The 11,253-nt window shown below is 51.9% G+C and overlaps 1 protein-coding gene across 2 annotated transcripts in view; it reads right to left on the bottom strand.

Moving 5' to 3' along the window:
* PDE4D (phosphodiesterase 4D) overlaps positions 1-11,253 on the bottom strand; it is a 743,908-nt gene that overhangs the window by 566,224 nt on the left and 166,431 nt on the right. The window lies entirely within an intron of this gene.

Genomic DNA, 11,253 nt, shown 5'->3' with positions numbered 1-11,253 from the left:
AATGAATGAGTTTCAATTTGAATTTCCCGCACACGCGCCGACGTCATCGCGCATGCAGGGAGGAGCTGTCCGTTTTTTTTTTTCTCCGCCGGACGGGTTCTCATTTCAGAGATCATCCGGCGCTGGAAGAAGGACGTGGACGATCAGCGGGACCAGGTAAGAAGCCGGCCGGCATCTTGTGATCCGATTATTACAAAATAATGCTTAAACCTCTAGTATATGAACAGCAGCTCACATGGATGATTCAGCAACATGAAAATTGTTGCCTCTAAGAGATTTTATGCATAACAATAAATTAAATTAGCACTGGACAGATGTAACTAATTTTTAACAGCAGCTAGAATGAAATTGAAGCTGACAGGGTCAATTATATTTCTGAAGAAGAACACGAGCGAAAGAAAGCCGACAACTCGGCGCAAAACAAAACCTGAAGAGGGTTAAAGGTGACTTAATTTGATTAATGAGTGAATTTACAACAAATACCATTTTTAAATGTATCTCAAGTATCTAATAATTAACTCATTTTTAGAGGAAGTGTTCAAACCGGCCATTTTATGCAAAGCTATAAAAACATCATATACAGTACATTTAATCTCTTGTTGCTGAGATAAGTATACATATATCATTACAAAGATGGTTTTTGGCAAGGCAACATATTTTTTACAAGATTCCCAGAGCACTATAGGTTCACTATGGAGACAGCATAGCACTAATTAGCTGTTCTGCGGCAACTTTTGTCCAACCAGAAATTTGCAAAGGGCCTGATTTAATAAAGTTATAGGCTACTGAGCTCTGTAAGCAACAGCTGTATGAAACCAAACAGAGCTCAACCAGCTAGATAAAATGTATGAAATATTTATTATCTGGCTAAAGAAACATTTTTAAAATACTTCGTAATCCCTACCATAACACATTTTAAAAGAAATCATGTGCACAACCAGTAAGCAATAGCTATCATCTCAAACCATATCCAGACATGCAGAAAATTCAGTATTTGCATAGCATTGGATAGTTGCAATTGATAAAGGCAGCAGACAGGAATACTAAAAGTACAGCGTGGCACAAAGGTGTGTTTACTATGCAAATATAGGATGACTTTGCTTTATGCGTCCTCTTAACACACATTTTTTTCTTGGCCTTTTCCCCTAATGAACCTTTCCTATGTCCTGCCTACAAACCTAATTTGGCAAACATTATTTCTAGTGTAAAATGGAAAGGAGCAATAGCAATTTTTTCAGTTCCAGAATGGTAACTCAAGAAATAAAAATTGCCAAAATATGCCAAGATAAATGCCAAAGTGGAATGAGGAGACATGGGTAATTTAAATCATTCAGTGACTTAAAAATTCTTTTTCCTTTAAGTGTTTCCAAAAAAAAATAAAAAAAGTTTACAAAAAAACAAAAAAATAGCTCATTGTTTTAGAGAGAGTGAGAACCTCAGCTTCTCCAATATGCAGTTTATTCCTATTTTTCATATCAGTATCACATTTGAAGCAGTAATTTTCTCCATATAGTGTCCCTATCCTTCAAGCTACTACTTATCAGTTTATCGACATAGGAAGCAGAGGAGGATGCAGGCCAGGTGCTGGAGGTGGCGTGGGGCCCCCCCGATGGTCGCGACAGGATCCCGGGACGCGGGACTGCAAGGTAGGAGCATGGGGGGTCCTCTTGGGGGGTGGGGGTCCTGGGAAGGGGGGAATTCGTATATGTATAAGAGGCAAGGGGTTTGGAGTGGGGAAGGAGAAAGGGGGGGCAGCCTGGGGTCCAAGGGCAAGCCAGAGGTCATGGGTGGGGGCAACAGTGGGGGGCAAGAAAGGATGGAATGGGGGGAGCTGGCTGGCAGCAAAGGGGGCGGACAGGATGTTGGTGGGGAGACACAGCTGGCAGGAGTGAGTGGGGGGAAGGTGGTCGGGGGTCCAGGTCAAAGGGATTGCCTGGGGGGGTGCACGAGGTTTTGGACGGGTTAAGAGAGGTGGTTTGGAGGCTGGAGAAAGTGGGTGACAGACACGGTTTGGGGGATGCAGGGGTGGGGCAGCAGGAGGGTGGTGAGGAAGGGGCTGTTGGGGAGGCCGCAGGGGGGGAGGGGAACTGCCGGGGAAAGGGAGTGGGTCGCAGGGGGAGCAAGCGGGTGTGGGGGACGCGGCGAAAGGGGAGGTGTATGTATGTTTCGAAGGGCCGTTGGGTGTGCACTTGAAGGAGGGTGTTCGGGAGCGGATCTGGAAAGGGGAGTATGTGGACATCTTCACGCTGCTGCCATTAGAGAGGTTTAATTTGGACAGAGCGGTTGGGGGGGAAGGTTGTAAAGAGGAAGGCCAAAGGCGGCGACATTGATTAATTCTGCGCACGTTTTTAAATTGGATGCAGGCCTTTAGTATTATGGTGTGTGTGATTGGGGAGAAGCAGCCAGAACTGTGCGCTTCGCTCTTTTGTTACTTAGATACAATCAGGGAAGCGCACAGGATGTTTGGGGGGATTGCTTGGCTACGTTATGACGAGCAGTTCCGACAAAGAAAAGCGGTGCGGCAGTCGCTGCGTTGGGACCATAAAGATATAGGGCTGTGGATGAAACTGATGTCTCTCCCTAGGCCTAGGGGGGGCGCAGTTTTTTTTCAAGGGGGGGCCGGTGGTCAACAGGCACCGGGGTCGCCGCCGGGAAGAAAGAAGGGGCTTTGTTGGCTTTTCAATGAGGGAGGATGTAAGTTTGGGGGTGGTTGTAGATTCTGCCACGAGTGTTCCGGCTGCGGTGGCAATCATGGTCACTCAAGGTGTTTCAAGTCAGGGGCGGGCAGAGGGGGTGATGCTGGTGGAAAAGGGGGAGACTCCGGTGAGGGTCGCAAGGATGCGCCCCTTTTTAGGTAAGTACCCCGACAGGGAGGCCGCAAGGGTGTTGGGGGCGGGGTTTGAAAGGGGGTTTTGGATTCTGAGTGAAATGGGGGGAGCATAGGGAGTCAGGGAACCTGCAGTCTGCGCTTAGGCATCGGGAAGTTGTGGCAGAGAAGCTGAAAAAAAGAGGTGAGTTTGGGACGCATGAATGGGCCTTTTCAGTCGCCGCCGATGGCCAGTTTGGTGGTGTCGCCATTGGGATTAGTGCCTAAAAAGGATCCAGGTAAGTTCTGGCTGATACATCATTTGTCCTTCCTCTGAGGGAAATCAGTAAATGATGGGATCGACCCCGAGGCTTGCACGGTGGGGTATACGTCAATTGACGCGGCGATAGTGTGGGTTCGGAGGTATGGAAAAGGGGCACTGCTGGCAAAGGCGGACATTGAGGCCGCCTTTCGGTTGCTGCCTGTGCACCCGAAGTGTGTGAGGTTGCTGGGCTGCAAGTGGGGTGGAGAGTATTTTGTGGATCGCTGTCTGCCTATGAGGTGTTCAATCTCTTGTGCGCTGTTCGAAAAGTTTAGTACTTTTTTGGAGTGGGTGGTTAGGACAGTGGCGGGGTGGAGTCAGTCATTCACTATCTGGATGATTTTTTGCCGATAGGCCCGGCAGGGAGTTCAGTGTGTAGGGTGTTGCTAGCAATGTTGCAACACGTGGCGGAGAAGTTTGGGGTGCCCCTGGCGGAGGAGAAAACGGAAGGGCCGCAGACGGTATTGACCTTCTTAGGAATAGAGCTGGACACGGTGGCCATGGAAAGTAGTCTACCTAAGTTGATGGATTTGAAGGAGGAGGTGAGATTTGTGGGGGAGGCACAAAATGCGGCTGCAGGCAGTGCAATCTCTGTTGGGAAAACTTAATTTTGCGTGTAGGGTGATAAGGATGGGCAGGGTTTTTTGCCGGCGCCTACGGCAGGCGTAAAGGCACCAACGCATTTTGTGCGTTTAACGAGAGAGGTGAGAGCGGGCCTGGCCATCTGGCAAAGGTTCCTGGAGGCTTTTAATGGAAAAGCGCTGTGGTTGGAAGGGCCGGTGGACGCGGTGCACCTGGAATTGTTCACGGACGCGGCCGGGGCTACGGGCTTTGGAGCGTATTTTGGAGGAAAATGGAGCGCAGGAGTGTGGCCTCAGGAATGGGTGAAATGTAGCCTAGAGCTGTTTCCAATTGTTCTAGCGGTGGATTTGTGGGGGGCAGAGCTGGCCAATAAGAAGGTTAGGTTTTATTGCGACAACTTGGGGATGGTGCAGGCAGTGAATAAGTTTTCTGTGTCTTCAGGGCCAGCGGTGAGGTTGATGTGGCATTTAGTTCTGAGGTGTATGCGGCACAACATTTTTGTTTTTGCGAGGCACATTCCAGGGGTTAACAATGTCATCGCCGACGCTTTGTCTCGTTTACAGTGGGACAGGTTTCGCGTGTTGGCACTAGAAGCGGAGCAACGCGGGTACAGTTATGGGGGATTGCGCTGGGATTCTCAGAGGTTTGATTCGGCGGTCGGTTAGTGAGAAAATTTGGGCAGTGTATTCAGCGGTTTGGAAGGAATGGGATGGTCTGCGTGGGCAATTGGCTGGTTTTGGGGATGGGGGCGATGCGGTACATGTGTTATTATACTGGTTGGTGAGGGAATTTACGCGGGGCGTCAGTGGCAGCAGTCAACAGGTTGTTGGCAGGCATGGCGTTCTGGTTTAAGTGGTAGGGGACGTGACCAAAGATTTTGTAGTGTGGCAGGCTCTGAAGGGGTAGAGGAAAGGGCGCAGGGTGCCAGATAGAAGGAGGCCGGTGTCATTTGCTTTATTGCAGAGGGTGGTGAGACAGCTGGAAGTAGTTTGCACAGACAGTTACAAGCGGGTTTTGTTTACAGCGGTGTTTAGCATAGTGTTTTTTGGGGCAATGCGTATCGGAGAATTGGCGACCAAGACTTGCCCTGGGGGAATTTTGAAGGAGGACGTGGTGTGTGCCAGTGATGAGGTGAGTATGAGGATTAGGCGGTCAAAGACGGATCAAAGGGGTAAGGGTTTTCTGGTAGTGGTTTTTAGACTGGGCGGTGGGTCAAGGGTATGCCCGGTTGAAGCTGTGGAGGCATTGCTGAGGGTTAGGAGGAGTGGGGGGGGGCCCCCTGTTGATGCATGAGGATGGGGCCTTTCTGTACCGTTTTCAATTTATTGCGGTTTTTAAAAAATGTTTGGGGTTGTTGGGGTTGGATGTGGAAGCGTTCTCTTCACATTCCTTTCGGATTGGGGCGGCTACAGAGGCGGCTATTAGAAGGATAGGGAGGTGGGAATCTAGATGGTTCCAGCTGTATATTAGGCCGCAATTATTGTAGGATGGGGGAGAGGTGTGGAAAGGGACTGGTTTCGGGTAAGGTGGTTAGCTGGGGGGAAGGGTGGACAGTTGTTGGTAATTTGTTTATCTTTATAGGTGATCGCAGTTGTTTGGTGTGGATTGTCGGGCACTCTTACGGTTGGTGGGGTGCGAGAAGGGCAGAAGTCAGGCCGGAGGGTCGTCAATTGGGCTTCTCACGGGCAGAGATGATCGTACGATGGATTGGAGTTCAAGGCATGATGTGGAGTCGGATGGTACCGGAGATTCGGAGGTGCGCGGCGCTGGATAGACCGCTGGACGTTCTGGTGATGCATGTTGGGGGTAATGACCTGGGGCGCAGGGCAATGAAAGGTCTGGTCAGAGACGTGCGGTTAGACTTCTTGAGATTGAGGGTGGAGTTTCCGGGCACAGTGTTGGTATGGTCGGACATGGTGGCCAGGTCAGTATGGAGGGAAGCTAGGTCTGTGCAAAGGGTGAATAAAGCTAGGATTAAAGTAAATAAGGAGGTGGGTAGATTTGTGGCGAGGAATGGGGGCCTGGTGGTACGTCATAGGGAGTTGGAGGACACTTGGCGGTTTTTGAGGGGGGATGGCGTTCATTTGAATGATGTGGGAACGGATTTGTGGTGCCTTGGAATTCAGGATGGGATACAGAGAGATTGGAGTGTGGAGGGGTGCACGCGCGTGAGGGTTCCCGCCAGTGCGCTGTGGTGGTTGAGGTTGGTGGAAGGTAAGAGTTCTGGGTCACTTTTGGTGGGGGGGCACCCAAGGTGGTGGAGACCCCCCCTTTAAGTGGTGAGCAGTGGAGGCCCCTGAGGTGGTGATGTGCTGCTAGGGGCCAGAATGGCTTGGCGGTATTGGTAATTATTGGTGATTTGGTGGTGTGGCGGACTTTACCTTCCAGACCTGCGACCTAGTTGGTTTGGGTACAAATGGTTGGTTCTATTAAGAATTGGTTAGGGTAAAGAAAGGGTTAAATTAGAGCTTATATAGTGGTTATTTAATGGTTAATTTATTTTTTTTTATTTGTTGTTTGTGTGTTATTTGTTGTTTTGTATGTACATGTTACGTTATGTTTATATACAGAGTTAATTTATGGAAATATTAAAGTGTTAAGTTATTGTTAAATAAACGGTTGCCAGCCACTTTAAACGCATCAGGTTGTGGAGTGGTATTTGGTAAAGGGTGAGAACTAAGTGAAGGGGCTGGCAAGGGTAAGTAAGGGGGGAGGTATGGGGGGGAATTTGAGGGGCAAAGGTACGAGCTACCCTAGTCATGCAAAATTATTTAATTAGGAGTACACTGACTAGCATATAGCTGTAGAAACCAAAGCAGAAGGAATGTGTGCAGTTTTATTGCTGAACAGGATATAAAGAGGGGCCCAGAGCAGGGAAACTTCTGCGGAGGGCAACATGACAGGCGTACTCGGACAGACACGGAGAGAAAGGGGGGAGGAAAGTGAGGTCAATTGCAGGGCAAGAGTGGGCTGAGGAGAGAGAGTTTGGTCGGAAGTAGAGGGGGAGGAGTAAGGAATAGATAAAAGGGGGAGAGGAACGTTAGTGAGGCACATTTTTTGAAGAAAAGAAGTTGGATAGGGAGGTCAGGCAGCATGGAGTCGGTTGACACCTTAATGCGCCAGCTCAGGGCGGCAGCTGCGTCTCAAGGTGAGGCATGGCTGCGGGATAGGTTAGAGGAGGCTGTGAGAGGAGATGTTAGAGAACAGCAAGAGGATAGGTTAGAGGGGCTGCGGCCTCGGAGAGATAGAGCTCCGGTGCGTCTAAGCCCAGAACCGTTTGTAAGGACTCAGCGCCATACTGGGAGCCCCTCCAGGGACCCTCCTAATAGGTCAGCTGGGCGGCGTTTGCCCAAGTCTGGTCCTAGCATAGGGAGGAATCCCCGCCGTCGGCGGAGTTCTGATATGGGGGCTGCGGCTGAGAGGGAGCGCAGCCCTCTGGTGAACCCAGGTGAGGCTTTGAGAGGGGAGGTTTCACCTCGCGTTTTCAAATCGCGGAAGGCTTACAAGGTTAAGGGGGCTGTGGCTGGGAGGGAGCACAGCCCCCAGGTGCAGCATGGTGAGGCCCTGCCTGCGGGGGCCTCATCCGTTGCTGGGGTTCCCCAGGTTGGGGGACCCAGGAAGGCGGTTGCTAAGAAGGGGGCTGTGGCTGCCAGGGAGCGCAGCCCCCTGTCCCCCAGGGCGAGCACATCATACGGGCAGGCCTTACCTGCAGCCAGGGCCTCGCCTAGTGTGGGGTCCCGGTGGAGGTTTGGGGCTGCTGGTCCATCCGCGGATGCAGCAGAGGAGGATCGGGATCTCCGGTGGCAGAGATCAGGAGGGGCCCGGCGTCCGGCCGGGCCTGGCGGGGAAGGCCGCGTGGCCAAGATGGCGGCGGCCCTGCAGTTTCCGGAAATGGACGCGTCGCCCGGAAGTGACGTAGGAGGTCGCGCCGCGTCATCGGGATGGCCAGGCCGGATAGATGATCCAGATGCGGAAGCTCCCCGGTCAGAAGGGGAGCTGTCACCGTCGGGAGAGGAGTCGGATGCGGGCCAGGCAATGGAGGCAGAGCGGGGCCCGGATGGACAGCTGGCAGGATTCCGGGAACCGGAACTGTCAGGTAGGCTACCGGGGGGGCCATTGGGGGGGGGGGGGGTTGAGGGGGGCTTTGAGAGTTTGGGTGGGCGGGGGGTTTGGGGGATGGGGTTTGCAGGGGGGATGTGCAGGATGTTATGGGTGCCAACAGAAAGGGTGGTGGAGTAGGGGCAAGGGGTCAGAGGGGGGATTTGGATGTTGACTATGTGCGGGGGGCCTGTGATGCTGCAGGGGGCGGAAAGGGGGGTGGGGGGGAGCTTGGTAATGTTTTTGGTGAAGAGGTTCAAGCTGTGCTGGAAGGATTGAAGGAGGTTGTGCGGCGCTTGGATGGTGGGGGCCATTCGGTGGGGAAGAGGGGGAGTGGGGGTCTCAAGGAAGGGCTGCAAGGGGGGGGAGGGGCTGGAGGGGTGGTGGACAGTACCGGTGCAGGGGAAGGTCAGGCTGGGCAAGGGGGGCCACAGGTAGAACAGCAAGGGGTTGGAGATGCGGCTAAAGGCGAGGTGTATGTGTGTTTTGAGGGACCACTGGGGGCTCATTTGAAGGAGGAAGTCCGGGAGCGTATTTTGAAGGGTGAGTATGTAGACATTTTTACGTCGCTACCGCTTGAGAGGTTTAATTTGGAAAGGGTGGGGGGTGGGGACGGGCGCAAAGAAGACAGCGAGTTGAGGCGGCACCGCTTGATTCCACGCACGTTCATGAACTGGATGCAGGCATTCTGTATTTTGGCAAGTGTGTTGGGGGAGAAGCAACCTGAGTTGTGTGCCTCGCTTTTTTGTTATTTGGATACGATTCGGGAGGCTAATAGGATGTTTGGGGGGATAGCGTGGCTGCGCTATGACGAGCAATTCCGCCAAAGGAAGTTGAGGCGGCACCGCTTGATTCCACGCACGTTCATGAACTGGATGCAGGCATTCTGTATTTTGGCGAGTGTGTTGGGGGAGAAGCAACCGGAGTTGTGTGCCTCGCTTTTTTGTTATTTGGATACGATTAGGGAGGCTAATAGGATGTTTGGGGGGATTGCGTGGCTGCGCTATGATGAACAATTCCGCCAAAGGAAGGCCGTCAGGCAGTCTTTGCGTTGGGATCATAAAGACATAGGTCTTTGGATGAAGCTGATGTCAGGTCCCAGGGCGATGGGGCTGCAGTCCTTTCAAGGGGGGGGTCGGCGGTCAGCAAGCACCGGGGGCGCCGACCGTTAAAAAGAAGGGGCTCTGCTGGATGTTTAATGAAGGAGGGTGCAAGTTTGGAGGGAATTGTAGGTTCAAGCACGAATGCTCAGGATGCGGAGGCAATCACGGACTCTCAAGGTGTTTTAAGACAGGTGGGGGCAAAGGGGGCGACGCTTCTGGAAAAGGGGGTGACTCCGGTGATGGTCGAAAGGATGTCTCCCTTTTTAAGTAAGTATCCAGATAGGGAGGCAGCTGTGGTACTGGAGAAGGGGTTTAAGGAGGGATTCTGGATTCCTAGTGGGGTGGTAGGGGGGTTTCAGGAGCCTAGGAATTTGAAGTCGGCGTTGAGACACCCGGAGGTGGTGGCGGAAAAGTTGGCAAAAGAGGTAAGTTTGGGGCGGATGGCGGGCCCATTTCAGGAAGCACCGCTGGAAGGTTTGGTTGTGTCACCGTTGGGCTTGGTTCCTAAAAAAGAACCAGGTAAGTTTCGTTTAATTCATCATTTGTCTTTTCCACCTGGGGAATCAGTAAATGATGGGATATTACCTGAAGCATGCACGGTGTGGTATACCTCGATTGATGCGGCAATTGCTTTGGTTAGAAAGTATGGCAAAGGGGCGTTATTGGCAAAGGCGGATATTGAGGCGGCGTTTCGGTTGTTACCTGTTCATCCGCAATGTAAGCGATTGCTGGGTTGTAAGTGGGATGGGCTTTATTTTGTTGACCGTTGTTTGCCTATGGGTTGTTCGGTTTCCTGTGCTTTGTTTGAAAAGTTTAGCACATTTGTTGAATGGGTTGTTAGGACAGTGGCGGACGTAGATTTAGTTATTCATTATTTGGATGACTTTTTGCTGGTTGGCCCGGCAGGGAGCGCGGTGTGTAGGGTATTGTTGGCCACATTGCAGCATGTGGCGGAGAGATTTGGCATTCCGCTAGCGGCGGATAAGACGGAGGGACCGACCACGGTGCTGACGTTTTTGGGTATTGAGCTGGATACGGTGGGCATGGAGTGTCGGTTGCCGCAGGACAAGTTGGTCTGTATACGGAATGAAGTGTGTTTGGCGAAGGGGAGGCGCAAAATGCGGCTGCAGGAAATGCAATCTCTTTTAGGCAAACTCAACTTTGCCTGCAGGGTGATTAGGATGGGCAGGATTTTTTGCAGGAGGCTGGCGGCGGCGACGGCGGGTGTGAGGCAGCCATTGCATTTTGTGAGGCTGTCCAAAGAAGTGAGGGCGGATTTGGAGGCTTGGGATAAGTTTTTGTGTTCATTTAATGGTCGGGCGTTGTGGATGGAGGGCCCAGTGGACGCATTTGATTTGGAATTGTTTACGGATGCTGCGGGAGCGTCGGGCTATGGTGTGTACTTTGGAGGAAAATGGTGTGCGGGCGAGTGGCCCAAAGCATGGGTTGATGAGGGGTTGGTGAAGGATTTAGTGGTGTTGGAATTATTTCCGATTGTGTTGGCAGTGGATCTTTGGGGGGCCGAACTGGCTAATAAGAAAGTGAGGTTTCATTGTGACAACTTGGGGGTTGTGCAAGCGGTGAACAAATTTTCTGTGTCATCGGTACCGGCAGTGAGGTTGATGCGTCATTTGGTTTTTAAGTGTATGCAACTGAATATCTTCCTGTTTGCTAGGCACATTCCGGGTGTGTGTAATGTGATTGCTGATGCGCTGTCTCGTTTTCAGTGGGACAGGTTTCGCGCGTTGGCCCCAGAAGCGGAGCGATGCGGTTGCCCATGTCCAGAAGAGTTGTGGAGAATAGCGTTGGGATTATCCGAGGTTTGATCAGGAGCTCGGTGAGTGCAGGGACATGGGGGGCGTATACTGCGGTATGGAAGGAATGGGAAGGTTTGTGGACACAGCTGGGGTGCCGTGAAGAGGAAGGGATAGCGGGGCATGTGCTGGTGTATTGGTTGGCTAGGGAATTTTCCAGGGGGGCTTTGGTGGCAGCGGTGAATAGGCGGATGGCTGGTATGGCGTTTTGGTTCAAGTGGCATGGTTGGAGAGATAGGACCAAGGATTTTATAGTGCGGCAGGCGTTGAAAGGGTACAGAAGGGGCCGGCAGGTTCGGGATGGCAGGCGGCCGGTTTCTTTTGGTTTGTTGCAGCGGTTGGTGGAAAATGTGGGAGTAGTTTGTGTGGAAGAATATGAGCGGTGTTTGTTTACGGCAGCATTCTGTATAGCCTTTTTTGGGGCCATGCGCATAAGTGAGCTGGTCAGCCCATCCAAATGGCGGCCGGGGGGGCTTTTGTTTGAGGACGTGGTCTGCTCTGGAGAAGAGGTGAGTATGTGGATCAGAC

The sequence above is a fragment of the Pyxicephalus adspersus genome, chromosome 6 (genome assembly GCF_032062135.1).
Source record: "Pyxicephalus adspersus chromosome 6, UCB_Pads_2.0, whole genome shotgun sequence".
Lineage (NCBI taxonomy): Eukaryota > Metazoa > Chordata > Amphibia > Anura > Pyxicephalidae > Pyxicephalus > Pyxicephalus adspersus.
The sequence above is the reverse complement of the archived record's forward strand: the minus strand, read 5'-3'. Positions and strand labels throughout refer to the sequence as shown.